This window comes from Canis lupus, chromosome 19 (genome assembly GCF_011100685.1).
Source record: "Canis lupus familiaris isolate Mischka breed German Shepherd chromosome 19, alternate assembly UU_Cfam_GSD_1.0, whole genome shotgun sequence".
Classification (NCBI taxonomy): Eukaryota; Metazoa; Chordata; class Mammalia; order Carnivora; family Canidae; genus Canis; species Canis lupus.
In genome coordinates this window covers 27,635,151-27,661,560 of record NC_049240.1, presented here as the reverse complement: position 1 = coordinate 27,661,560, position 26,410 = coordinate 27,635,151, and the positions used below count along the sequence as shown (strand labels likewise).

The 26,410-nt window shown below is 37.1% G+C and overlaps 1 protein-coding gene and 1 long non-coding RNA gene across 13 annotated transcripts in view; one reads left to right on the top strand and one right to left on the bottom strand.

Annotated features, from left to right (window-relative positions):
* Positions 1-26,410, top strand: part of CNTNAP5 (contactin associated protein family member 5) — a 785,909-nt gene that overhangs the window by 133,316 nt on the left and 626,183 nt on the right.
* The window catches only part of LOC102155172, a 41,940-nt gene that overhangs the window by 7,160 nt on the left and 8,370 nt on the right, over positions 1-26,410 (bottom strand). For 3 of the 12 annotated variants that reach the window (XR_005374041.1, XR_005374050.1, XR_005374042.1), the window contains exon 2: positions 12,463-13,484. The exons of 4 other annotated variants lie outside the window; for them this stretch is intronic. This is a non-coding gene — a long non-coding RNA (uncharacterized LOC102155172). Of the gene's footprint in view, positions 1-12,462; positions 13,485-13,641; positions 13,722-15,566; positions 15,673-21,649; positions 21,771-26,410 lie in introns of those variants that run through there. 5 more of the 12 variants (XR_005374043.1, XR_005374049.1, XR_005374045.1 and 2 more) reach the window with 3 other exon arrangements.

Below are 26,410 nucleotides of genomic sequence, written 5' to 3'. Positions count from 1 at the left end.
AGTCAAAATTTATAGTATGCAGGAATTCCTTCCTTTGTACATAATCAAGGTGTGGCCATATAAAATAAAATTTAGCATATTGAGCATCATGAAGATATTCTAGGAATATGTGCTACCTATACACAAATAAACCTATATCCAGGAGTTCCTTTTTCTTTCATTCCTTTGTTGTTGGTTTTTGAGCTAGCTACCGTCTATATCTCTCAATACGTTTTCATTCTAGAAGCATTTGAACCCTTTATCCCACAAATGGTTCGATGAGATCAAGTTACTTCGTTTTATGTGTTCTATTCTTTTTTTATGTAATGAAAGTCACATATCTGCTGTCTGTATCACAAGTTTGTGGTGGGGAGCAAGTAGGATTATCAATGCATTCAGAAATGTAGAGAGTGCCTTATACTTATATGATGGTATTATTTATAAAATAGTGATAATAGTATTAGTTAAATGGTAGACCTATATTAACAAAGAGATTAGGATTCTCTCTTTCACACCTTCCATCTTAATCAAATCAGTAGCTGTTTTGGCTGTAAGATATTTTGAGTTTTGAAGTTGGCTATGGGACAGGAGGGTATGTTTCAATTCTAAAAACAAAGTCAATAATCAAACAGCCTAGTACAGTTTTGATTTGGCTGTAGTTACCTATAATCTAGGTAAAGTAGATTCAAGATTACATTTTTCTAAGTTTGATTTCTTCCCTAACGAATCAGATTTAGGAACACACTTTTGGTCATTACATTTTCTCTCACTCTTTGAGTGTGATATTTTGAAAAGTCAAAATGTGTTTGTTCCTTATCTGCCAACATAGTATTTATTTATAGGAGCACTGTTTATCTGCAGTGGAAATCGCCCTCACATTCTCCTCAAAGGAAATATAAGGAGATAATATCTCAAACACAGTTATGTATTCTTTGTTAAATGTAGTGGTTGATGACATTATAAACAGTATCCCATTTAGTTCTCAAAGCGTTTTTCACAGGGAAGATTACCCCAATTTTACTGATGAAGAAACTGAGGCTCAGCAAGAGGAAGTAAGTTCCTGAAGCTAAAAAAGCTGTCAGGAAACTCCAGTTGGACCCCAGGTTTCTTTGACTGCCAATGCCACACATCTTTACTTCTCTTTTCTCTGGGAAGCTTAAAGCTTGTATCACTCAAATCAAGCATGTTGACTTTGGCACAATAAAGTTCTGGAACCTATTTCATCACTGACAAATCCAGGAAAGAATCCTTCTGTCTCATCCCTGTAGTTCTTTAACCAACCATATGTTTTTGTCTGGTTTGCCAGTTGTTTGAAATCATGTCTACCAAAACTCTCTAATGTGTTTGCACTAACCAAGAATCTGCCATTGCAGCACTACCTTCACATTCTTGCCTTCAAATCATTCTTTGTCTCTAAGGTACTAACTTTTCTCTGCCCTCTTCTGTCTGTGCCTTGAGTCCCAACAAACAGACTCAGCTGTGCTGTCTTTTCTCTTTCTGTCAGAAGCTTTCTGCCATTTGTTCCCTACCAGCAAAATTATTTCGCTTTTGCACTTCCAAATTCTCTACGCTTAAATTTTGCCTTCCTTACCATGAAACCTCTGCATATTGGATGCAGAAATTTTGCTATCCATTCTCATAAGTAGCAAAAGAGTATCAAATCAATCACTTAGTATGGAAGATGTTTCACATTTTGCTTATTAATTTTTGTGGCTTGTGCTGGCCTTTCAATATTTGGCTTAGACAGGGGTGCCTGGGTGGTTCAGTGGCTTAAGCGTCTGCCTTCAGCCTAGGTCATGATCCCAGGGTCCTAGGATAGAGCCCTGCATTGGGCTCCCTGCTCAGCCGGGAGTCTGCTTCTCCCTTTCTTCCTGCCCCACTTGTACTTGCTCTCTCTAGAGCTCTCTCCCCCATAAATTAAATACAACCTTTAAAAAAATATTTGGCTTAGACATCACTTCCACCAAAAATTCCATATGATATATGACCCATATCATCAGTCTGATTTAGACTTTTCTTCTCTACAGTCATTTATTTCTGTATCCCTACCACTGGATATAGTGATTGACGTTTTATAAACAGGCATTAATGAAATAAATAAGTGAACATTTGAATGAATGAATGAACTATATGTTCATAAATGAGAGAGTTAAAATTCTCTATTTCTCTGATCCAATTTATAATGTCACCTCCTAAAAATTGTATTGTCTGCTAATTATTTTATGGTAACCTTGAAACCCTTGAAAGATTTTCCCTCTTAACTATTTTCAATAAATAGTAAAAATGTCCATTTTTCTTTGAAATATGTTCAAGTCTTCTGAAAAGTTGAAAATGAAATGTACATTCAATGTGTTGTAATCCAGTAGAATCAATTGATATTGAATTTGTGTCACTGTGCTTCTTCTGGGTTGAATAGCTTCCTTTCAGAAACCATCATCCATTGCATTAATCAATCTAATCAAATAGTAAATCACAGTCAATCCTTTCTCACAAATGTAGAAAACATAGTTAATGTATTTCACTGCAACCCGCACATGGTCTATTTCTAATGTTTTTTTTAAAGAAAGGTTATAATGAGGCTGACTTAATTTATTCATACATTCATTCAAAACAATTTTTTAGTGTAACATACAAGTACAGGAACTTTTCAAAGGCTGAGGGTAAAGAGATGAAAGATAACATCCACCCCCTCAGATGTTCACTATCAAGGTAGAGAGGCAGATAAGTATATAATTACAACAAATTATGTTACTGGGTTTAAGATGGATAGGTACCTAGGACTTTATGACAAAGAGCAGAAGGAAAAGCCACACAGATCAGGGAATTTGAAGGATTCCAAAGGAAGTTATATTTTTGTTAAAGATGAGAAGATGCTGGTAGGTTATGAAAGTGGAGGAGGTTGAGGAAGCATTTGAAGAAGAGAGAGCAAGCAGTTTGTGTGAAGACAAATAGACAAGAATGACAAATGTGTTCGGAATGGAAAATATATCGGACTGCTGAGAGGAACATTGAAATTGCATATCTGAGAGAAGAAGGGAAGGCAATAAAGCTAGAAATAATATGCAGGAACTCCTTCAAAAGGACCATCTATGCCCTTTCCAGCATTTTAGAGGGGAGGGTAGGAGAGTTATACAGAGGAGCAGTGTGATTCAGAAGAACGCTTGGATACAGCGCTCTGGTGGAGAGTTGTCAGATAAAATACGATTAAATTTCAGATAAATAATGAATAACTTTTTAGCATAAACACATTCCAAGTATTGTGAGGGACATACACTAAAAAGTTTTTCATTGCTGACCTGAAATTCAACTTTAACTGGGTACTCTATATTTTTACATGTTCAATCTGAACTAAAAAACAAGGTGAGGAGAACCTGGGTGGCTCAGTGGTTGAGCATCTGCCTTTGGCTCAGGTTGTGATCCCAGGGTTCTGGGATCGAATACCACATCAAGCTCCCCACTGGAATCTGCTTCTCCCTCTGCCTGTGTCTCTGCCTCTTTTTCTGTATCTCTCATGAATAAATAAAATCTAAAAAAAAAAAAAAAAAAAAAGGAAAGGGAAAAAAGAAACAAGGCGGGAAGGACAATTTGGGGAATAGGTAATTAAAAATCTCAAATTACCCTCTGAGCCACAGTGGCAATGAGGATGGAGTGTGCTAACTTTCAGAATGTGGACCACCTAGTGACGGTTACTGAGACTCAGAGAGGTACAGCTTGAGGAAAAAGTTGTCCTTAGATCTTTAAACCTTATTTGGAAGTCAGTGGAATTTTTGGAAAGAGTAACATTACTGGCCAAGGTTGACACATTATCCACTGGGGGGAGGGTGGCATGTATGTATGTCTGCCCTGAAGACTGAGGTGACATAGATGTTCTGGTAAGAAAACCTAGGATACAAAATACAAAGACCCAATGTGCTTATCTTGGTCTCAGGGAAATATTCTCAAAATGTGCCATATTGATGTTTATATGATGCTTTGAAGTTTTCAAAATCTCTCACATCCATCATCTCACATCTACACCCAATGGTCTCACAGTCAGGGGTCAGTTATTATTAACCCAAATTGGCAGATAAGGAAATGTGCACATGTAAAAGGACTCTACCTTAGCTCTCCTTTGCTGTTCAAATTCCAGTTGAAATGCCACATTTTCTATGAAAACTGTCATTGTTTGCAGTTTACTCTCCCTGCCACATACAATGTCAGCATTACTTTTTTTTAAGATTTTATGTTTTAAAATTAATCTCTACACCCAGCATAGGGCAGAAACTTACAGCCCTGAAATCAAGAGTCACATGATCTACAGACTGAGGCAGACAGGCACCCCAATGTCAGGATTATTACATCCAACATAATGCTGCTCTCCGTGACCTTATTTGATCTCACCTTATGCATTCATATTGCCAGCCACTAGACCGTAAGCTGCCAAAAGGCAAGGGAAATGCTTGCATGTATTGGAAACTTATATAGTCACTTAGTGAGTTTGGGGCATTTAAAAGGCTCTTAGTAAATGTTTCATTATCAGACTAGCATTGGCACAGCCAGAAATAAAAGTTCCTTGATTCTCAGCCTTCTTTTCTGGCTTATCCTCATACCCTTTTTTGTTCCATCATGTGCAGAACCAGGCAGAGATATGTTTGTGAGCAAACACAGAAACTTTAGGCCAAAGTACTATTCAGAGGATATTTCATTTGCCCCCCATACGTAATGCAGGATTGGTCTCAACTGCACTAAAGGGACAGCGTCTATATAAATTGCATGATGGTTCAGGTTAGCAGAGTGACAGAATGAGAAGTCTACACCTGTTGCACACTTACCCTCTTCAGGTGGCTTGCTCCAATTCTTGGCTCCTTTCCACAAACATTAGAGGTGTGACTTCAATCCTTCTCAGTCACAACTCAGATTCTAGAAGTTCTGAGCTGAGAAACAGATTGTGAGCAAGGTTCCTCTGTATGCCAAAGGGACCATGCAATGACTAGTTGACCCAGCTTTAACTAAAGGGCAGTTGCTCTACATTTGTGACTCTATTCAAGTATTTGTTTTATTTATTTGTTAGCATAAGAGTATATGTATGCACATCTATAAATAAAATATGTGCAAAGTACATTTACTATATATTATATAGAAAGTCATTTTCATTCTAAAGTGTAAATCAGAAATCCCTAGAAGCCTTGTTAAAACAAACTTTCTGAATCTCAGGGCTTCTGATTCAGTTAGTCTGGTGGGGTCTGAGAATCTGTAGGTGTAACAAGTTCCCAGGTGATACTGATTATACTGATCCAGGACCACACTTTGAGATTGATGGGTATAGAATATATAGTCTTATATTTTTTGTGGATGTGTCTTGTACACATTGGTTTACATATGCATGCATCTCTTTCGTAGTTGTGTATTATGATTAGAGACAAATTAGTATACATATGCTTATCTAAGTACTTAAATATACACACATATGTAAATATATATAAATAATATACATATTCATAAAGTTGTTTATATGTGAATGTAAATGTATATAAATGCATATGCAAATGTATAAGCCCAAATATATAATGATATGTATTTATATACATGCACACATACATTTTATACACAAAAATATGATCAAAAATATGTTTGTAGGTGATGCTTACACTGTGCATGTGTATGTTATCAATGTGTCTTCCCCTTTTACACAAAAACTTTAGTCAGTCAAACATACAACTCAATCTCTTATGTTAAACTTATCATGAAAAGCATTGGTTAAATGTTCCAACCTGAAGCAGAGATATCTTCATACTGGTCTTGTTAAACTTTATTAGTTAGATGATCTCAATTTCTCTGGAGTCTCTTCTACATTTCCCATATTTCACATGTGCAACTACCGAATTAAACAAGTTCCATGTTCTTTTAGAACCACGAAGACTGGTCCTCCTGTGAAGTCAAATTTCAATTTTTTTGCCTTCCCCTTAAAAGATAGTGCAGTTTTTCTGGCATTTAACTTGCAAAATTAATGAAAATGTAATACAAACTCAGTGTGCTGTGTGCTCCTGGGTCATATCTCCCCCTTGCTGCTGACAGGGTCTGTTTTTTTTTCAAAGGCAAACATTGTCTCTAGAGGAGGAGGAAAGGAGAACCATGAATTTGGGACCTGATGCTTAGGAAGACAGAGGTAGAAGTGAAAGAAACAAAGGTTACCTGGTTTATCAGGTTTCATGGGACACTCAGGATAGTAATAGCTTATTTTTCTCGCTTGTCTCCACTCCTATCCTCTCTGCTCCAAAGTTCTTCCTATTCATTTTTTTAAAGATTTTATTTATTTATTTATTTATTTATTTATTTATTTATTTATTTATTTATTCCTGAGAGGCACACAGAGACAGAGAGAGGCAAAGACACAGGCAGAGGGAAAAGCAGGTTCCACGCAGGGAGCATGAGGTGGGACTCGATCCAGGGTCTCCAGGGTCACACCCCAGGATGAAGGCGGCGCTAAACCGCTGAGCCACCGGGGCTGCCCAAGTTCTTCCCATTCAATGGACGAGAAGAAGGAATAACTTAGAAGAAGAAAAGAAAATGCAGAGGGAAAAGATTTCTCATGTTTTATGAATGTGATCATGGTCTGCTTATATCTCATGACACTATATTGTAGTAAATATTGTCCTTGGTGTAGAACTATTTGAGCTGAGCTTCAGAGTCTTTTAGTAGCATGCTCAAGGACTCTCAACTTATAAGTGGGAGCCAGAATTTGAACGAAGATCTGTCTGATTTCAAAGCATAGAGCCAGAACTTTTGATTAAGGCTTTCCTAAAACAATATGCAAGAGAAGCCTGGATAATAATTCAACATCCCTAGGAATTTATCAAAGTACACATTTCCCCAAGGGATTAAAAGGAATAGCAGGAGACCTAGTGGAATTGTGCATTTTGAAGTAGGAAAATAAACCTGTGATATATGCAGGATAGGAGGGCAGGTTTATGCGGTGGGCTGTCAGCAACACGGTTTGCCAAATACAGTGTGGTGAGTTGGTCAGTGGGGCTCTTCTTTGGTGTGAAGTATGAGCTTCATGTACTTTTGTGTCCCTAGCTTTTATTGGAGTGTCTGCCTGTGGTAAATTCACAACAAAAAAATCATTAAATTAATTGACAATTTGAGTTGGCCTTGCTTAAAGGTAGTCTTTCCTGACCTGTTCTCTTTTAACAAGGGATAAGATTTTATTTCATAAAATGAGATCATGTGAATGTAAATAATGCAGAAAGAGAAAACATTGACTCAGCATCTGAAAATATAATCAATGGAGAATCATCTTCTGAGATTATGGTTTATTAGAGAGATAAAGAAGGACACTGAATGTCCCATCAGAAGTTGGGAGAGTCATAAAAATGAAAGAATCTAGTGGTATTAGGTAAAATGTTCTGATCTCACTAATGTTTTGGGAAGGATCTGATAATTTTGAGGAGACTTTAGACAAAAGAAAGGTGAAGGGAGGCTTTTGGAGCAGGGAAACCCCATGAACAAAGGCTTTCCTGGCAGTATGTTTATCTTGGTACATTGCTTTTGGAGTCACCACTCAGGCAAAAAGGATATCTATCATTGACCATTGTAGAAACAAGAGATCCTGAAGGTAGAGAAAGCACTGAATCAGCCACATCAGTGTTTCCAATGATGTTTGGGGAAGTTTGGAAATCAAACCATCTAACCAAACCCAGAGTAAATTCTCAAAATAAAATAATTATTTGAAGGATCTATTCTCACACATACGCAAAAAGGAAAGTAAAAAAGACAAGGAGAGACATAGAATTATTTCAACACCAACCAGAATTAAAGAGTGGCATCTGCTATGCTTTGGACTTTCTGCTGTCATGAAGAATAAGATGAATCATGGCCTGAGGGATTTTTACATCTGGATGGCTTAAAGTCTGGTCTAGAAGATTGAATTCAAGACCATGTGGAATAGGATTTCAGTATTTTGAAGATTAAGACTTTTATGGGTTCTTCATATGTTTTCTTCCATCAAGTAATCAAACTGAAATGAACCAAAATGTTTATGAAATGCATATTCTAATCATGCACATCCTCTGAATGATTAGGAAGTGTCATTTTACATTTTAATTCCTGTTGTTTATACAAAAAATAGTTGTTGAGCACTTGTGTCAGGTACTCTTTTAGATGCTGAAATACAGCAGTAAACAATGCAGAAATCTCTGACCTTGTGGAACTTATATTCTAGTGCAGGAAGATAAGCAAGATAAATCAGTAAAATATGTAATAGTCTGGATATTGTTGAAAACCTTCATAAAAGTCTTCTCCAGAGCCTTGTGGATCACGAAGTCTCCAGGAGCCATTGTTAACCTTGAGAGAAGTAGAAACCATGCAGGCTGGAGTGGTCCTCATACATCTGCTCTGCAATTTCCTAGTCCCTGGGCCCTGGACAGATCATTGATACACCCCAATCCTCAATTACTGCAGCTCCAGTATCATGGCTATTATATTTACCTTGAAATTTATTGCGAATTTTATAGGAGATAATATATGTGAAAAAATGTGAATGTAACTAGTGATGAGGAGAGCCCTGAGTAATTGTCATTAACACACTTTTGTCAACATAAGTAATTCAGAATAACCAAGGAGAAAATTTCCTTTTGTTTTAGTTTATTGCTGTTGCTCTTGTTGTTTTGTCCTGTTTGTTTGTATTTACTGGGCTGGACAAAGGTCTATATCATAAGAATTGGCAAGACGTTTGTCATTAGATGGCTAATCAAGTTCAAAGCACCTTGTGAGGTCACAGGATTGTTACTCTCTCTATATAAGGGATAATGAGTTCATCTATAGGACAGAGGGTGAAGGTAAAGGAGGTTACCCTCTGCACATGCCCTATGAAAGTCAGTGCTGTAGAGTAGAACAGGTACCATTCCTCTACCTGGTTTCCATCTGCCCTTTGTGTCCTGTTGCACATATCTTTTAACCCCATCAAGGTTCTTTTGCATGTGGAAAATTAGAAAAAAGTATCAACTGGCCTATTTGTGGGACCTTAGAAAAGAGGCTTTCAAAGAGAAAAATAAAAAAGATACAAAGGCTTCATGCTTGAATTAAAAAGGACAACCTTCATATCTTTAGTTAGACCACTTCTCTTAAGTGCCCTTAAGGGTGAACTTCCTCCCTCTTTGTTCCATAATGTGCATGTTATTTAAAAAATTTATTGAAAAAAAATTATTGCTTTGGTGATCTGAATAGGGATAGGATATGAGCCACCACTAAGCTAACAATTGGTAGCAATGATATTTATGAGCAAACTTCAAGAGTAGTTGGAGAAGAAGTCTAACAGTACCTGTTTCATGAGTTAAACACAACAGTGATAGTAACCAAGAAAATCTCCATTAATGAGGAGGAAGAGATTAGTGTAGTTTCAAATAACACACTTTCCCCATGTGTGAGCAGAGAACCCACTCACACCACACGGGTCCCATGGGACACTTACAGGATCAAGGACCCTGAATTTTAAAGTCGGATATATCCCATACTAGCAAATAACCACTTCTTAGTGTATCAATTTAATAAAAAAATGTGTGTAGTAAAAGAAAAAAATCTCAACTAATCTACTTGCACTCCTTGGCAATGCAATTCATTACAGGATATCCAATTCTTTGGAGCTGCCTCTTCTTCATGAAAACAGAAATGAAGGTGTAGCAACAGATGCCCATCTCATTAAGATCATATGATATCTAATAATTAATATCATTGTTAATAATATTATATATAAATATTACATATCTGTGTGTATATATGTATAAATATATGTAAATTCCATGTCTGTGAAGGCTTTGTTCTAAGCTTTTTCTCCAGCTTTCCTCATTTGTAGAGACTGTTGACTATGTGTTATTTCCCATAGCATCATGTTTTTTAAAGTTTCATTTATATATTGAGAGAGAGGGAGAGATAATGAAAACATGAGCAGGGGGAAGGGCAGATGGAGAGAATCCTCAAGCAGATTCCTCACTGAGCATGGAGCCCGAAGTCATATGGCTTGATCTCAGGATTCTGAGGTCATGACATGAGCTGAAATCTTAAGTCTGATGCACACCAACTGAGCCACCCAGGCTCGCTCCATTCCCACCCTGCTGTGTCCAATAGGTCAGTTTTTTTAACTCTTCTCCTAATCTGGGATGATACTACTCATCAAGGTGTTTATTTTTCATCCTGCAAAAGTAGGTGCCTCTTCAACTATTGGATGGCAATAGTACAAGCTTAACTTTTTGGGACATATTTTAATGGAACTCATAAAGTTGAATCCATACTTTTGCGTTTTGTGAATTATGTTTTATTGGTGTTTTTGGAGAAATGTTGGTATCTCTCGAGAGCAAACACTGAAATCTATCTGGGTTTTCTAACGGCTTGAAAAAGACTCTGAGTCTTTTATTCTACCCATTTACTTAGGTTAACAGATATGCATGACATAGACCTGGTCTTTTATATATATACATATATAAAGTTTTTTGGTGTGTGGAAAAAAAACCTCAAAGGGTGGGGATTTTATGAACTGCCTTTGTTGTGCATTTCAGTTTGTGCTTGTCCCTTTGGGTTTTTTAACTTCCATGTTTCCACATATACTTCTTTGATTTAAGAAGTTTTACTTGTGTTCTTTTTTCTCTTTCAAGCAAATTTATAAAAATGCTTCCAGTTCTTGAAAAAAAAAAAAAAAACTGTTTTTAAGTAGGTTCCACACCCAGCATGGAGCTCAATGCAGAACTTGAACTCACAGCCCTGAGATCAAGACCTGAGCTGAGATCAAGAGGTCAGACACTTAACTGACTGAGCCCCCGAGGGTCTCCCAGTTCTTAAAATTCTTGAAAATATTCTAGTTTATTTTCAGTTACAAAACTGTGGCATTAACATTAACTAGTGTATTAAGAAGGATAAAAATGTTTGTATCCCACATCAGTGATCCCAAAATCTTCTCTAACTTCCATCACCCACTTTCACTCCTCTCATGTCAGCTCAAGTCAGAGACTACACGGTCTAATGATTATTGATTATTGATAAATAAATGATTATTCTTCCATTTAGAATAATTGAGCTCACATTAAATTGACCTTTTAAGTTTAGTTGCTTTTCTAGGTTGAAAACACAAGACCACAGATTGATAGCCCAAATGTTCTGTTTTCCAAGAGAAATATAGTAAAAAGGAGGGAACTGTCACTAACATCACGTGGCTTGTTATACACAAAGCAAGGGATCATTGGTTTCCTCTCTCTGGCCTTAGTACCATTACTGGTTCTAAGACAATTTTTGGTCTTCAATTTTTTTTTTTCAAATACATTACTAATAATTTGCTCTTTATTCCCCCTTTCTTAAAAAAAGAGACATAATCCTCCAAAATAAAGTTGTATTAGTATACTGTTTAGAGAAACTATATTTTTTGGAAAATGTTGATGTTCACTGAAATGGAAATCTCTAGGGAAATCTGGCTTAACAAGTTAATGTAAAGGGCAAGTGTGTATATTAATTTGAATGATAATTGTATTCAGACTGAAGAACAGATGTCCTCCTTTCACGGTGGAGTGCCTTGATGTCATGAGAATCTAGAGGTTAGTCACTATTGATAAACTAGACTTTCTGGTCTTAAAATCTGGATAATTTGAGTCAGTATTCTTAATATTAATCACTGCTCTAAAAGGTTCTTTTGCCTATGTTGCTTTTCCAAGTTAGACATGGTAATGAACATAGACTACATGCTGATTTAAAGGCTATTAGCCAGATTTATAAAGACAAAAAAATCCCTATATTTTTTCTTTTATTTCATCTTATAACTAACATTTTTTTCCTGAAGCAAAATAAACAAGAAGAAAGTATTAATTAGTACTTATAAATCAATAGCTTTAGCTCACACATTTTATTCAGAATAAAATTTTTTTTTGTATCCAGATGTATAATGGAAGGTCATATTTAACTGTTCAATCAATATATTTTTATAGAGTCAAAACTAGACCCAAAACTTGTTCTATTTCTTAATCCTCTAACATCTGAGTGTCCCCAAAGAATAATTTTAACTCTCTATAAATAAAATTATTCAAGTCACATCCTACTTTTGAACCATTGTTGAGGTTTAAAAGACTTTATTTCTAGGTATGAATGCATGTATCTCACATGTTTTGCTATATTGGAACAAGAGTGACTCAGGTTTACAATTGAAATTAATTATTTTTAAAGAAGCATATTTTAAAGAAGCAGAAGAGATATGGCATTTTATATTTAGACAGTGAAATCTCCCGGTTAGAGTTAACCTCTCATACTTATATGTGGAATAAAAGAAAAAGAAAGGAAAAAAAATACTTTTGCAAGCATTCCGTAGTTTCTTTGGAGGTCCTAATATGTGAGGAAATATTTGAAGTCACTTCAGATGATACTACTTGGAAGAAAGGTTTAGATTATTTTTGGGTCCTTCATGGGATAGAGCATACAAGATAACAGGATTATGCCCTTTGAAGGGAACTACAAGGAGAGTGGAGACAGAGCTAAAGGACGTAAACTCAACATTTATACATTCATTCAACAAGGGGGTATGGGTGCCCATGACGCATGAAATCTATATGAGAGAAAAAGATGAATATGGATTTCATCAAAAGGTAAAAAGATATAGACAAATACATTTCTAAATATGGCAGTATAATCCATTAGATGACATTGGCAATCATAGGGAAGAACCTCAGAAGAACTCCTAAACAGACTGGCCTGGCACCGGAGGGTTTAAACTCTTTTGGGTGACATGGTGGATGGAAGAAGGCCCCCTTCAACAAGCCCACAGGAGGTGGTTTCCACAGGCTCCAATCCCTCCGCTGGCCTCCAGTGAATCTGCACTGATACCCCCCGCCCCCCTGCTCCCACCTCCTCTCCTGGAAACATGGTCTCAATGAAAAAGACTGAGCAAACAGTACCTGCTTGGGATATTGAGGAGATATTGAGGTGGAGAGGGTTACTGGGATTTCCAGGAAGAAGAACAACATTCCAAGGCCAAGGAGGCAGGAAAGAACTGACCCACTGGGATAATTGAAAGTTATTTGGTGGGGGAAAAAAAAAAAGGGAGAAAATGGAAACATCAAGCCAAAGAGCTCGAGAAGGGCCGTAGTTGATGCCATAGTTGATATACTAAGGGTTTGACCTTTTTTAAAAGCTGTGAGGAGCCATTGGTGAATTTTAATGTGAATTACCTGAAAAGACCCAAAGAATAAACTACTAATTTGTCACACAGGGAGATTACAAAACCCCCTTCTTTGGGGTGCTTTGATAAGCTGCAGTCACTTCATTTTCAGACCTTCTGTACTTGTGTAGGTGATTGACCTATGATGAGGAATCTGAAATTCTTCAACTGCTGGGAAAACTAGCTTAAGTGTTGAGGTAAATGATTTGCTGACTCTGCATATCCACTCTCCAGCTTTCTCTGGCTCTGATCCCAGGAGCTTAACTTCATCAGTTGGTGTTCTTTTTTTCTGGCTTCTGCTGGGATCTGTTCTGGGTGGCATGAGGAGGAGATCCAAGGGCTGAGGGAAAATGTGGTCAGAATGATTATTGCGCAGTCCATTCCTGTTCCCTGCTACTACAGCTGGCTGCCTGTCCTTAGAGAAGACCCTCCCTTCTGCCCTCATTTTCACTTCCTGCTGTATTTTGCAGCCCTGTTCCTGGCCTATGCATGCACACCTTCCAAGCTGACCACTTCCACTAGGAATTATTCATGGTACTCCATCATCATGCATGGGTTTCTCTTCACTCTTCCCACACTGCAAGGACAGTCCTTTTGTTAGATCCTTCTCCATGCATATCCAAGTGCCATCTGCTTCTTGCCAGCACCCAGACTAGATAATGATGTTTAGTAACATTTAAGATGTCTAAAATATCAAGACGGAACTCCATAACACTCTACCTGTAAGCATCTGCATCATCTCACTTGTGGCAACGCCATCCTTCCAGCTGTCAAATTGAAAACCTGAGAGCCCCTCACCCCACAACTACCTTCTTTTTTTCCTATGCACCCCATACAATCTGTTAGGAAATCACATTGGCTCTATCTTAAAAATACAAGCTTGCCTCTCCTCATCAACCTCTTGGATGCCATTCAGGTTTGAGCCACCTTAGTGCCTTGCCTTGATTAGTACCTAGTGCCTCCCATGGTCCCCTTGTCCCCTTGTAGCTACACTGGCCTCCTGAGAGCTTATGCCCAATAGAGTAACTGTACAACTGCATTAAAGTATGAAATAGATCGTGTCACTCCATGAAACCTCCAACCACTGGCTCCTCTCCCACTCAAAGTGGCCAAGAAGGCCCTCATGATCTGGCCCATGACTGCATGGACAACTTGTTCTACTCCCTTCTCCCTCAATGTTAGCCATACCACCTACAATTTGCTGGACTTTGGTCCATCAATTCCCGTACCTACTTACCCTTCACTTAGATATCCTCTGGGCTACCACCCTTAACTTTTGGTGAATGGTTTGGTTCCAAAAAGTCCTACCCTGACCATACTAATTAGTACTGTACCTCATTTCTTCTTTCCCCAAAAGCCCTACTCCTCCTTATTTTGTTATCTTTTTTTTTCTTTGTTTTGCACCATTTATCATTTTCAAAGATTTATGTGGTATTAGTTCCCTAGGGCTGCCATAACAAATAACCAAAAACTGGGGAGCCTAAAACAATACCAATTTATTGGCTTACAGTTCTGGAGGCTGAAAATTCCAAATCCAGCTATCAGCAGTGCCATGCTTCCTCTAAGCCTCTGAGGAGAGGATCTGTCCATCCCTCTGCTAGTTTCTGGCAGCCTCAGTCCTTCCTTGGCATGTGGAAGCATAATTCCAATCTCTGCCTCTGTCTTCATGTGGCCATATTCTCTCTGTGTCTTTGTGTTTCTGTGTTATCATATGCATTTTTCCTGTGTGTCTGTGTGTCTAAACATCCCCCCCCCCTTTTTTTTTTCGGAAGGACATCCGTCATATTGGATTAAGTAAGGTCCATCCTCCCTAATTACCTCATGTTAACTTGATTAAATTAAATCCACAAAGACCCAATTTTGAGTAAGGTGGCATTCACAGGTACTATGGTTAAGATATTTACTAGATCTTTTCTGGGGGGAAGGAGGGGTGGAGGAACACAATTCAACATATAACACATAATTTTCTTATTTATTATGTGAATTGTTTATTGTCTGTCTTCACGGGCCAAGAGTTAGATTTCTCAGAGTAGTAATATTTGTCTCTTTGTTCACTAATTCTAAGTATCAAGTCCACTGATCAAGTATCTAAGGTTGTGTGGCCACAAAGTGTTGAATGAAGGAAAAATCTGAGTAACAGGCTGTTTTAGAGATAAATGTGAGTGGAACTTTATGCTGAATGGAAAAAGAAGTCTCTGAAGCTCTGGTTTGACAATCTTAATTTTTGAAAAGCAAAATACTTTGCTTAAGATTTTAAAAGATACCAAACCATGAATCTTTTCACTTGGAAAGCAATACCTCACTGACATGGAAGACCCACATTTTATTCTCATGATTTATTTCCTGTATTTTACAACCTATTCATGCAATTTGAAGCACTTATTTTTAAGCCGATTCATGTTACATCCTTTGAATTTCAGACCTGGGATGTGAATCTTCAGCAGATGGTTGATATGTACATTGGAGAAGAAGGCGTGGTAAGAGGGTGGAGGTGGAGATGGGAGGTACAAATCTCATCTGTAAGCAAGCTTTAGAGATAAAGGGGAGTGAGATGTAGCAAGACCCTGTGTGGCACTGGCCTCATCACTGTCCTCTAGCTCTGGATCTTAAGTGGCTTAATCAAGCTTAATCAGGCATTGCTCTGCCTACTGCTCTGTGCCTATTTGCTGCACATAGATCTACCTCTCACTCCTCCTGAGCCTGTGGCTGCATTCAGATCCCTTCATGGGTTCCTGGACACAGCTGTTGGAGTATCTCTTCATCTTAAATTGCTCCTAGTCCCTCCCCCATTTTGTTTTTCTGGGGGCTACTGAGCCTTTCCAAAACTTAATATATCAGCACGCTCTTCACACTGTTCCTAGATGATTCAGTCAGCTATGGAGGAGCAGGAGCAAACAGCTGTCATATATATTAGTGAAACCTGAATTGCTCATATTTCAGATATAAACCAGGTCCCTCATATACAGGTATGTCATATCTTTACATAACCCCTCACGGCCTGGATTCTCTAGTCTTGAACATGGGGTCATTTGACAAAGACGTATCCCCTAGGCCTCCATGTGCTTCCTAAAGTAAGTAATCTCAAATATTTGAAAGTAGTTCATATCAATTACTAAACCAGAGGAAAAAAATCTATATTATTTGAAAATAAAAGCAGACCCATGAAAAAACTTAGAATATTTGTTATAAAGTTATAGCAATGACATGGTAATATATAATATATAATATATAAGTATATACTATGCAACATATATACTGTTATATATAACAGTACACACAATGTGATGGCATGTATAATGCAATTCTACATGGGTATATATAGCATATAAGATTGTCACATTATAATGACAACTCCATCAGTTCATCGTTAATCCTCCAAGAAAGGATTTCTTTCCAGCATTAGATACAGTAAGATAAGTTAATAGATGAATGACAGGTGGCAGTAGTTATTTGAAATGTCCCAATTGAGTAAGGGATTGTTGTCAAAATACATAAGGGTTCCTACATACCAAAAATAATGCCTGGAAGGACAACCATTTCAATGGAGATAGGCCAAATATAGACCATAGCTACTTTTAGAAGAAATAACTCAAAAAGCATAAAAAGCTTCTGAAGAGGAACTCAACCTTTTTAAAACTCAGTAATGTAAATTTAACCAACAACAAGACATTACTTAACGTCTGTTAACCTGGCAAGAAACAGACACTTGAGTAAGGTCAAAAGTTGGGTGGACAAGGTGGCAATGGTAGTATGGGCTAGTGTGATTGTGCTGGGGAGCCAGCTCACTCCACTGTGGTCCCACATTCTGGTCCTGAGCATGTGTTCTAGAGAAAGTCTCACTCAGGCCCATGGAGGCATGCTCCTGAAAATGTTTGTTTAGTACTTTTTAGAGTTTGGGGAGGAGGTGGCAGGCTCAGCACCCTCTGCTGCAAAAGTGGATGGGTAGAGTATGGTCAACAAACAGCCTAGAGCAGTTGTAAGCAAACTTGTTCTATAAAGGGTCTGGAAGTAAATATATTTGGCTTTGTGAGCCAGAGGGTCTCTCTTGCCATTGCTCAGCACTGATACTATGGCATAAAAACAGTCCCATTGACATGACCCAAAGGAATGGATATACATGTGATCTGTGAAATAACATTTACAAAAAAATGTTTGGACTTGGCCTGGACTATCGTTTGTCCATTCCTATATGACTAATTCTGTTTACAAAGATTGTGTTAAATATACCTAAAAAACAATTAGCAAAACTAAATATAATAAAAGATCCACATTAATCACATAAGAGTGACTTCTTGTGGTAAATGGAGAAGGGAATAAGGATGATATAGCAAAGAGTAAGCGGTGAAGGAGTGATGAAAATGAACCTAGAAATAAGGATTATAATTAACTCAAGATTTTGTACTTACATTCAGTTTAATTTTTTTCTAAAAAGGGCAAACAAACTACAGTTTTGAATAGGGGCTTTAATCTGCTCACAACTTCCAGAACTGAAGTACTATGTGAGTGCAGCTGAGTGCCTGCTGTGGGTTAACACGATGTGTGGGCCTCTGGTTTGATGTTGTACCTAAATATGGCAGGGAATCACGATACTCTGTGCAAAGTCATTTTTAGTGCCCTTCTTTTGAAAATAAGTGGCACTAGGTAAAAATAGCAGCTTTTTTTTTTCTTGATCAGGAAATAATGATTTGAAAAATGCCCAAGAGGAGAAGAAAATTGTCAAGCTGCATGTACAATGGCTTAAATTGTTCAAGGTATTACCTCTGATAAAGAAGAAGTGGAGCTCTGTGTTATAAGAAAATCGGTCCATATGGGAGATGTAGTAAGGGATAAGTATGCAACAATGGTTAAAAGCAAGGGATGGAAGTAAATTTTGGAATCGTATCCTGGATCTTCTACTTTCTAGCCAAGTTACTGAAACTTGGTCAGTCCCTATTTCCTCATGTTAAGATAAAGATACCTTAAAGGGCTGTTTTGAGGCCGAGAAGCTCAATTTAAAAATAGGTTGGGCACATAGGAATAACAGAGTAGTACTCTTATGGGAGATGCCTTAATGGTTTGTATGAACAGCAATTCCTCATTTCTGTGTTTTTCCAGGTTTCCATACAAAGATTATAGACTCATTATCAGGGAGATGATCATTGCCACAAAAATATAGTGTATTCTATGGAAGAGCTACTAATGTATTGCCTTTAGACTCCCTGAAGCATCTAGAAAGCATCCCAGGTCCCATTGTAAAATACTCAAAAATATTTTTAAAAGAGATTAACTCAAAGGAAAGGCCATGTTAATAAATTAATTAGAAAATTAGTACAATGTAAAGGATCACATCATGATAGGCAAAAGTCATCCAGGGTCATCCATGATACTTCTATCTCAAAAGCCCAGTAACAAGCTGCAGAAGACCCTCTCATCTGCTTTAGTCCTTTCCAGGTTGCAAGACTTGAAGATAATGTTGACTTTTCTTAAAGATTCAGCCCCAGCCTGATTCTCAGCATTTTTTGACATTGACACCAAGTGTCACCAAGCCTCCAGGTGAAATGATAGTGGTCTGGATAAATGGCATTTATGTAGAGCCTCATGTTTCCAAATCAGTTCTAAATAATGTATATACTCCCGTTCTCACGTTAATTTATTTCACCTCTGCAATTCTTTTTTTAAATTGAGAGTTTATTACAAGATTTTTAAAATGTGTGGAAGATAGGACTAATAAACAGCACATACATATCTATATGCTCACACCTTAATTCAGGGAAAATGACAAAGTCATCATGTGAGAATCGGCCTGTGGGCCTCTCTCCAGACTTTCTCTTTCTTCCACATTTGCCAATATTCCATGTCCTGAAAAGTTTTGTGTTTGTTGTTCCCTTGTTTTCCTTTAAGAAAGTTTTACCACATACAGTTCTATTTTTATTTTTTGTGATTTTAGACTTCATATGCATAGATTAAATCACTGTATCGGGATCCCTGGGTGGCGCAGCGGCTTGGCACCTGCCTTTGGCCCAGGGCGTGATCCTGGAGATCCGGGATCGAATCCCACGTCAGGCTCCCGGTGCGTGGAGCCTGCTTCTCCCTCTGCCTGTGTCTCTGCCTCTCTCTCTCTCACTGTGTGCCTATCATGAATAAATAAAAATTAAAAAAAAAAAGAACTATTTAAAAATCACTGTATCTTCTATGACTTGGCTCTTTACTCAGTATTACTTCCTTTTGAGTTTTGTAGATGTTTTTGCAGGTAGCTTTAGTTTGCTTTCTATGTAGAATGATTTTCCTTTGTAACAATACATAACAGTCTATTTATCCCTTCCATGTTAATTGGCATTTGTGTTGCTTTTGGTTTTCTGCTATACCATGATGAATAACTTTGCACATGTCCTTGTGCACTTGGAACATTTGTTGAGAGTATGACTCAAGCAAGGGGATTTTTGTGGTCATAAATTGTGCATGTCTTTAACTTTATTAGCAGTATCAAGGTATTGTCCAAAATGTTTTTACCAATTTATAAGCAACTTGTAGGTCTTCCAATTGGTTTTTATCCTCATCAAAACTTCTCATTGTCAAAAATTTTGTTTTACCTCAAAATGGAGAATGTGAAATGGTATTTCATTTCCATTTTAATTTCCCTAAATACTAATGAGATTTTTTTTTTTTTTGGTTAAACATACGAGCCATTTGACTCTTTTTTTTTTAAAGATACTCTTCATGTATTTTTCATTGTACCATATGCCTTTAAAATTTATTTGTAGGCTTTATTTATATATTCCAAACTATTATTTTGTCAGTTAGATGGTTGCCAAAATTACCTCCCAGTCTGAGGCTTGTACTTTTATTCTGCCTCTATTTTTTAAAAAATGAACAGAAGTTATTAATCTTTATATAGGGGATTTAATCCTTCATTTCCTTTATAATTTGTATTTTCTGTGTTTTGTTAAGAAATAATGTTCTACTTCAAAGTAAAAAAAAAAAAAAGGTTGTCTTACACGGTTTTCTAATTTTTTTGGTTTTGTTTTTCACATTTAAATCTTTAATCCACCTGGAATGTATTTTCTATATATGGAATGAGAAGAGGTTTGTTCAATTTCATGTATTTCCACATGAATATTTTTTCAGCATCATGAATTGTAAAGTCTATTCTTTCCCTACTGACTCATAGGACCAATTCTATAATAAATCAAGTCTCCGTATATTTCAGGGGCTGTGTCAGTTTGATTGATTGATTCTTGATTTATTTGTTTTTGAATTGGTATTATTCTATCTCATGCCAATACTTGTACCGCTTTAATTACTACAGATTTTTAAGTAATATTTATCTATACAAAGCATTTTTACTCCTTATTTTATTTTTCTTATTTGGGAATATTTCAACTTTTTGGCTCTTCTAAATAAATGTTAGTATTGGATTATCCAAGTCATACAAGAAAGAAGGAAGGAAGGAAGAAAGACAGGAGAGAAAGAAATTCAGATATGACATTTAAGATTGATGTTTCAATAAATTTATAGATCTCTTTAGGGAGCAATACAATTGCCAGTTTTACAATACCAAGTCTTCCTAATTTCTCTCTATTTACCTGGGTCTTTTAAAATGTCTTTCAAATATGTTTTATACTATTCTCACTGTTTTATTAGATTTATTCCAAGCTACTCAAGACTGTCATAAACTTTGTTCTTAAAATGATATTTTCAATTATTTGCAGCTGGTGTGTATAAACACAATTGATTTTTTTACATTGATTTTATGCCTAGCTACTTGAATGTTCTTATTAATTCTAATAATTTCTATGCAGATTGTTGACAGTTCTTTTCTAACAATTTTTACGTAGACTGTTTATGGGTTTCTAAGTATACATTCATCTCACAGGCAGATGATGAGGGCTGTGCTCCATCTTTTTTAATGATCAAAAATTCTTTTTCTCTTTCTTGCCACACTATGCTACTGGCTAGGCTCTGTGTAGAGTAAGAATTGTTCATGACGGGCATGTTGGTTTTTTTAATGATCCTGGAGAAATGCTTTCAGCAATTGATCACGAAGGATCACATTTGTTCTAGGTTGGGCATACATACCCTTTTATTCTAATTTGCTACAAGTTTTTGTCAGGAATAGATGTTGAGATGTTTTTATTTGGTAATGAATTTGGTATTTCCTATCTATGAACCAATCACATTATTTCTCTTTTTTTTATACCTTAGTTTGGTAAGTCATATTAAACAATTTTCTAACATGAACAGTCTTCTTTTTTTTTTTTTTTTTTTAAGAGTTTACTTACTTGAGAGAGTACAAGCACGAGGAGGAGAAGAGGGGGAGGGAGAAGCAGGCTCCCCGCTGAGCAGGGAGCCCAAGACAGGGTTCGATCCCTGGACCCTGGGATCATGACCTGAGCCAGAGGCAGACACTTAACTGACTGAGTCAGCCAGGTGCCCCTAACATGAACAGTCTTGTCATGTTGACTATTGCTGAATCCTCTGTAGGATTTGGTCTATTCGATCAAGTTCTGTGCTCTCCTTAGGATTTACCTGATGTGGCCATGCTGATGATCTTTAGTATATTGCTGGATCTGTTCCAGATTCTTGCCTCAGTGGTGATGAGACTGGCCTAGAACTTTCTTTCATGATCTTTGTTGAGTTTCAGTAGTTTCTGTCAGTGTCAGAGAATTAGTTGTAGAGTTACTTCTTTATTTATGCTCTGAACAGATTTATGGAAGGCTGGAATGATAGGGTTTTTTTGTTTTTTGTTTTGTTTTGTTTTTTTTTTTGGAAAATTTGGCAGAGTTCTGTTAAACTCTCTGTTACACACACGTGGTACACACACATGTGCACACAAACACATTTCTTCTTGAGAGACCACGGATTATGTAATATTTTCCCAAGATATTTGCATTTAACTTAACAAATTTACTGGCATAATGTTGTTCAAAATATCTTCTTTATAGCTTGAAAATCCTTTCTGCACCTTCAGTCACACTCTGTTTTTAATCTCTAGCTTTGGTCAAGGGCTGTAGGCATTTCTGTCTGATTTTGAATTTCTCACCCTTCTACCTAGGTCCTAAACCTCTTGTCCAGAGGCACAAATTGTCTGCACGCTGGCTGCTATCAATCTGCTTGTTTAACATCTACCTGCTGACCAAAACCTAGATTCCCTTGTGCTTGGCTGTGCTCTCCATCTATCCTCTTGAGTAGAGTCCTCCTCAAACTGAATCTTCTCTGAGGCCCACAGGCCCTCTTGACCTATTCCACGTAGTATCAACACCTTTCTCAGCATCTATTTCATCCACAGGCATAGGTGGTGACCTGCTATGTTTCATTTTCTCCCTTTCCTGGACTTCTCCTTCATGAGTGCTGAGAGTAGACAAGTATGGCTTGGAAATAAAACTCAATCCAGCTATTATTCATTTTCTATGATTTACTTAAATGGTTTTTAGTACCAGTATGGAACCCTGAGGCATATAGTACTGTCCTACCTACAAGTCACTCCTGCTTCCTATCTCTGTCTGGATTGTTCTGCTTTTCCTAGTGCTGGCAGATTGTCCTGTTTGAAGCCTGTGGACCAATGCTCAGCCTCCCTGCCCATCCTGGCCTATAAGTCTTGAGAAACGAAACACCTGGGGATGCCTTGCAGCTCCTTTCCTCATTCAGGGAGTGAGCATCCTTCCACAGATTTCAGAGCAGTAGCATGAAATTCCAAGACTGGAACTGCCTAAACCCTACCTCTTCTGTTTTCTACTCCATTGTCTTGTTCATAGTTAACAGAGAAGTAAACTGTCCTTGAAGGCCATATGTTTGCCCATTCATGTTATTTTTTTCCATTTTCTTTCAAGATGATCTATTTCCAACCCTAAATGACTGAAACCATTCCACTTGCCAGGACCCCACACCTTCAATGGAGCCATCCTCCCCTACCCAAGATCCATCCAAGTTAACTATAGCTCTAGGCAGTCTGGACCTTCCTTCCCCACCATACTGTCTTCTTAGAATTCTCAATCAGAGTCCTGTCTTCCAGTCAAGAAATATATCCCAAGTCCCTGTGAATGATCTTCTGTCACTTTTCACTTGCCCCAATGTTTATGTTGCCATTACTCAGGTATACACTTATTCAGGGCATGCTTAACAGTACCTACAATGTGACCAATCCTGCATTAAGCACTAGATGAAAAAGAATTGAAGCCTTCAGTAGATTAAGCATGTGGTTGTGCTGACAGACAAGTGTACAGTCCCCTTTCATCCTTGGAGTAGAAATGTGTGTGAGGACAGTGGAAAGGGACAGGGGAGAAGAGTAGCCTCATAGGGACAAGGCGATTCACAGGGAAGACTTCTGCATCATATGAGGTCAGGATGAGGATGGAAAATGGGAAAAGCTGAACTGAGAAAGAAGATGATAGCAGGAAAATCAAGTAGCATTCTTGTCATGGTTATGGTGAGAAACTCAGGTTAAAACACAATTAGCTGGGGAACCCTGGGTGGTGCAGTGGTTTGGCGCCTGCCTTTGGCCCAGGGCACGATCCTGGAGACCTGGGATCGAATCCCACATCGAATGCCACATCCCTCCCTGCATGGAGCCTGCTTCTCCCTCTGCCTGTGTCTCTGCCTCTCTCTCTCTCTCTCTCTCTCTCTCTCTCTGTGACTATCATGCATAAATAAATAAAATCTTTAAAATAAAAAAAAAACAATTAAAAAAATTAAAAAAAAACACAATTAGCCTGAAATCTGAGAGGAATGTAAAGTTTAGTTTAACACAAGTAAAGACTGGGTAAAGATGCTATAACTATATAATGTACAATTTAGTATCCAAAATATATGATAGACTCCTAAAATCAGTAAGAAAGCAAGCAATGCAATGAAAAAAACCCAAATCAGCAGAGTATAGACATTTCATTCAAGAGGAAATTTAAATGGTTAACAGAATATTAAAAAGACAACCCCTTCTCATAATCAGGAAAATATTGTTTACCTAGCATATTACCAAAGCAAAAAAATCTACAGTATCAAAGTTTGAGAGATATAAAAAATAAAGTTATATTATTGGGGGTGGGTGCAAATTGATACAACTTTGAAAAATAATATGACAATTTCTTCTAAAAATGAAAATGTGCATATATTATAGCCCAGAAGCTTTACTTCTGGATATATTCACACATGTACACAGTGTTGTTTATCAAAAAGTTATTTGTAGTAACAGAAAACAAAAAATAAAAACAACCTAAATTCAATAGGAAAGTGAATAACTAAAATGTAGAATATTCACATGATAAAAAACAAACACAAAGCTTTAAAAGAATGGGTAGATTTAGATATATGGGTGGGGAGAGAACCAAAACTCAAATTTTGACTGGAAAAAGAAGTTGCAGAATGATTTAACACTGACTTCTGTTTCATAGAGCTATGTTTCATTCTGTGTTATGAAATTCCAAATGATCCTGGAATTGAGAAATTTCTAAGAAAATTTATGTATATAAAACTAGTGTTTCTTTTATTCTTTCCTTCCCTCCCTCTCCCTCCTTTCCTTGCCTCCCCCATCCCTCCTTCCATCCTTCTGTCCTTCTATCCTTCCTTCCTTCCTTTCCTTTTTGGGGGGAAGGGGGGTCACTGTGGTTGAATACGAAGTTGGAGGTTGGTGAGTGATTTGATGTAAGGGGATGATCATCAGAGATTTGAGTTAAATATAGATTCACTTTCACTTACACCTTGGAATGCTTGGCTCTTTATGGCAATCATTTCAAAATGGGTCAAAAAAGTCATTTGTATTACTACTTTTCATCCTCTTTCAAAAGCCAATGTATGAGCATAAAACCATTTAATGATAGTTGCATTTAATGATAGTTGCAGTGCCAAGAAAATCAAGAAATAGCTTTATCTTAAGTTTATGAGAATTGAAGAAAGAAAAGAAGGGGGATTAAAAATTTGATAAAATTTTGGTAAATTTTGACAAAACCCAGAGATATCTGCCCAGTTCTATGTGAAATGATTTATCTTGACCAATTTTTAAGTTTCTTCCTCCAGCGAATACATAGGTCCACGTAGTTCTCAAAACATCTTTCAGCCCATTCTACCTCTAGAGGGGTCCATATTGGGTCTTTTTCAATAGTCATGCGATAAAGAGTATAGGCTTGTATCTTCCAAGGGTCGGCAGCCTACAGAAATGAAGATGTGTATCATCCTTCTACATGACATTAGAGTGTGTGGCAATGGTATATAGTCTTTAAAGATGACTAAATTGGGATAACAGATCAAAATCTTCAGGGAGAACCTTCCAAAGCCCTCTCTTAAGTATGTGCACTACTTAGAAACCAAACCAAGAAAAACACAAACATGATTAAAGTGTCCCAATTTATAATTATGAAAATGATACTAATCAATCAAGTAATCAGGAGATATTTGACCATAATTGTCTTTTGAAAAAGAACAAGAATGAGCAATTACTAAATCCTTACAATAAATAAAATCTTTTATATGTTACCACATTTAATTTTCCTCAAAACAATCACCCTAAAAAGGGGTAATTATCTCATTTTATGCCAAAGAAAACAAAGTTCGTAAAAGCCAAATAAATCATTCAAAGGTATGCATCTGAAACCCTGTTCCTTTTACATGATACTAGTCCCCCCATGGGGCTCACCATTAGGCTGGAGTATAGAGGAATGCATAGGGCTCTTCCTGAGCCTCAATATCTAATTGAGGGGACAGTAACTATCATGTGTCATAGTAAGTGACAGAAGCCACCCATTGCTTAGTTCCAAAGCAGGGAACAAGAATTTGATCAGGGTGTTCAGGAGTGGTGCTTGAAATTGATGCAGAAGATTAGGATTTTGCATACTTGGATTTGTTCTCAAATGTCTACAATGTAGGCTTAGAGAAGCAATATTTCAGGATATGTCCCATATTCCATAGTATTATTTCATCTTAGGTATCAAAATTGGCAAAGAACTATAGACTTTGCCCATTAGTTTCATCATGAATATTGCTTTGCTTTTTCTTTCCCTTTGCCCCCAAAACAGTGTTTGCATAATTGAGATCTGATCCCTTTATGAAAAGAAACTTCTTAAAGCATAAAGATCTATGTTGTAACATAGTCTGATTCTAATTCAAATACTAATACAATTATGTGTATGCTCTAAATTTCCGGAGATAATATGAAAAATATTAATATGATCATTCAAAACTTTTTAAAATCAAGGTAGAAGAATGTATTCTATCATTTAATTAATGTCCCTACAATTCTGGACAGAGGCTTCTCCCAATTTCCTATTCTCAATAGGACTGTTACAGTGACAATTCAAAATT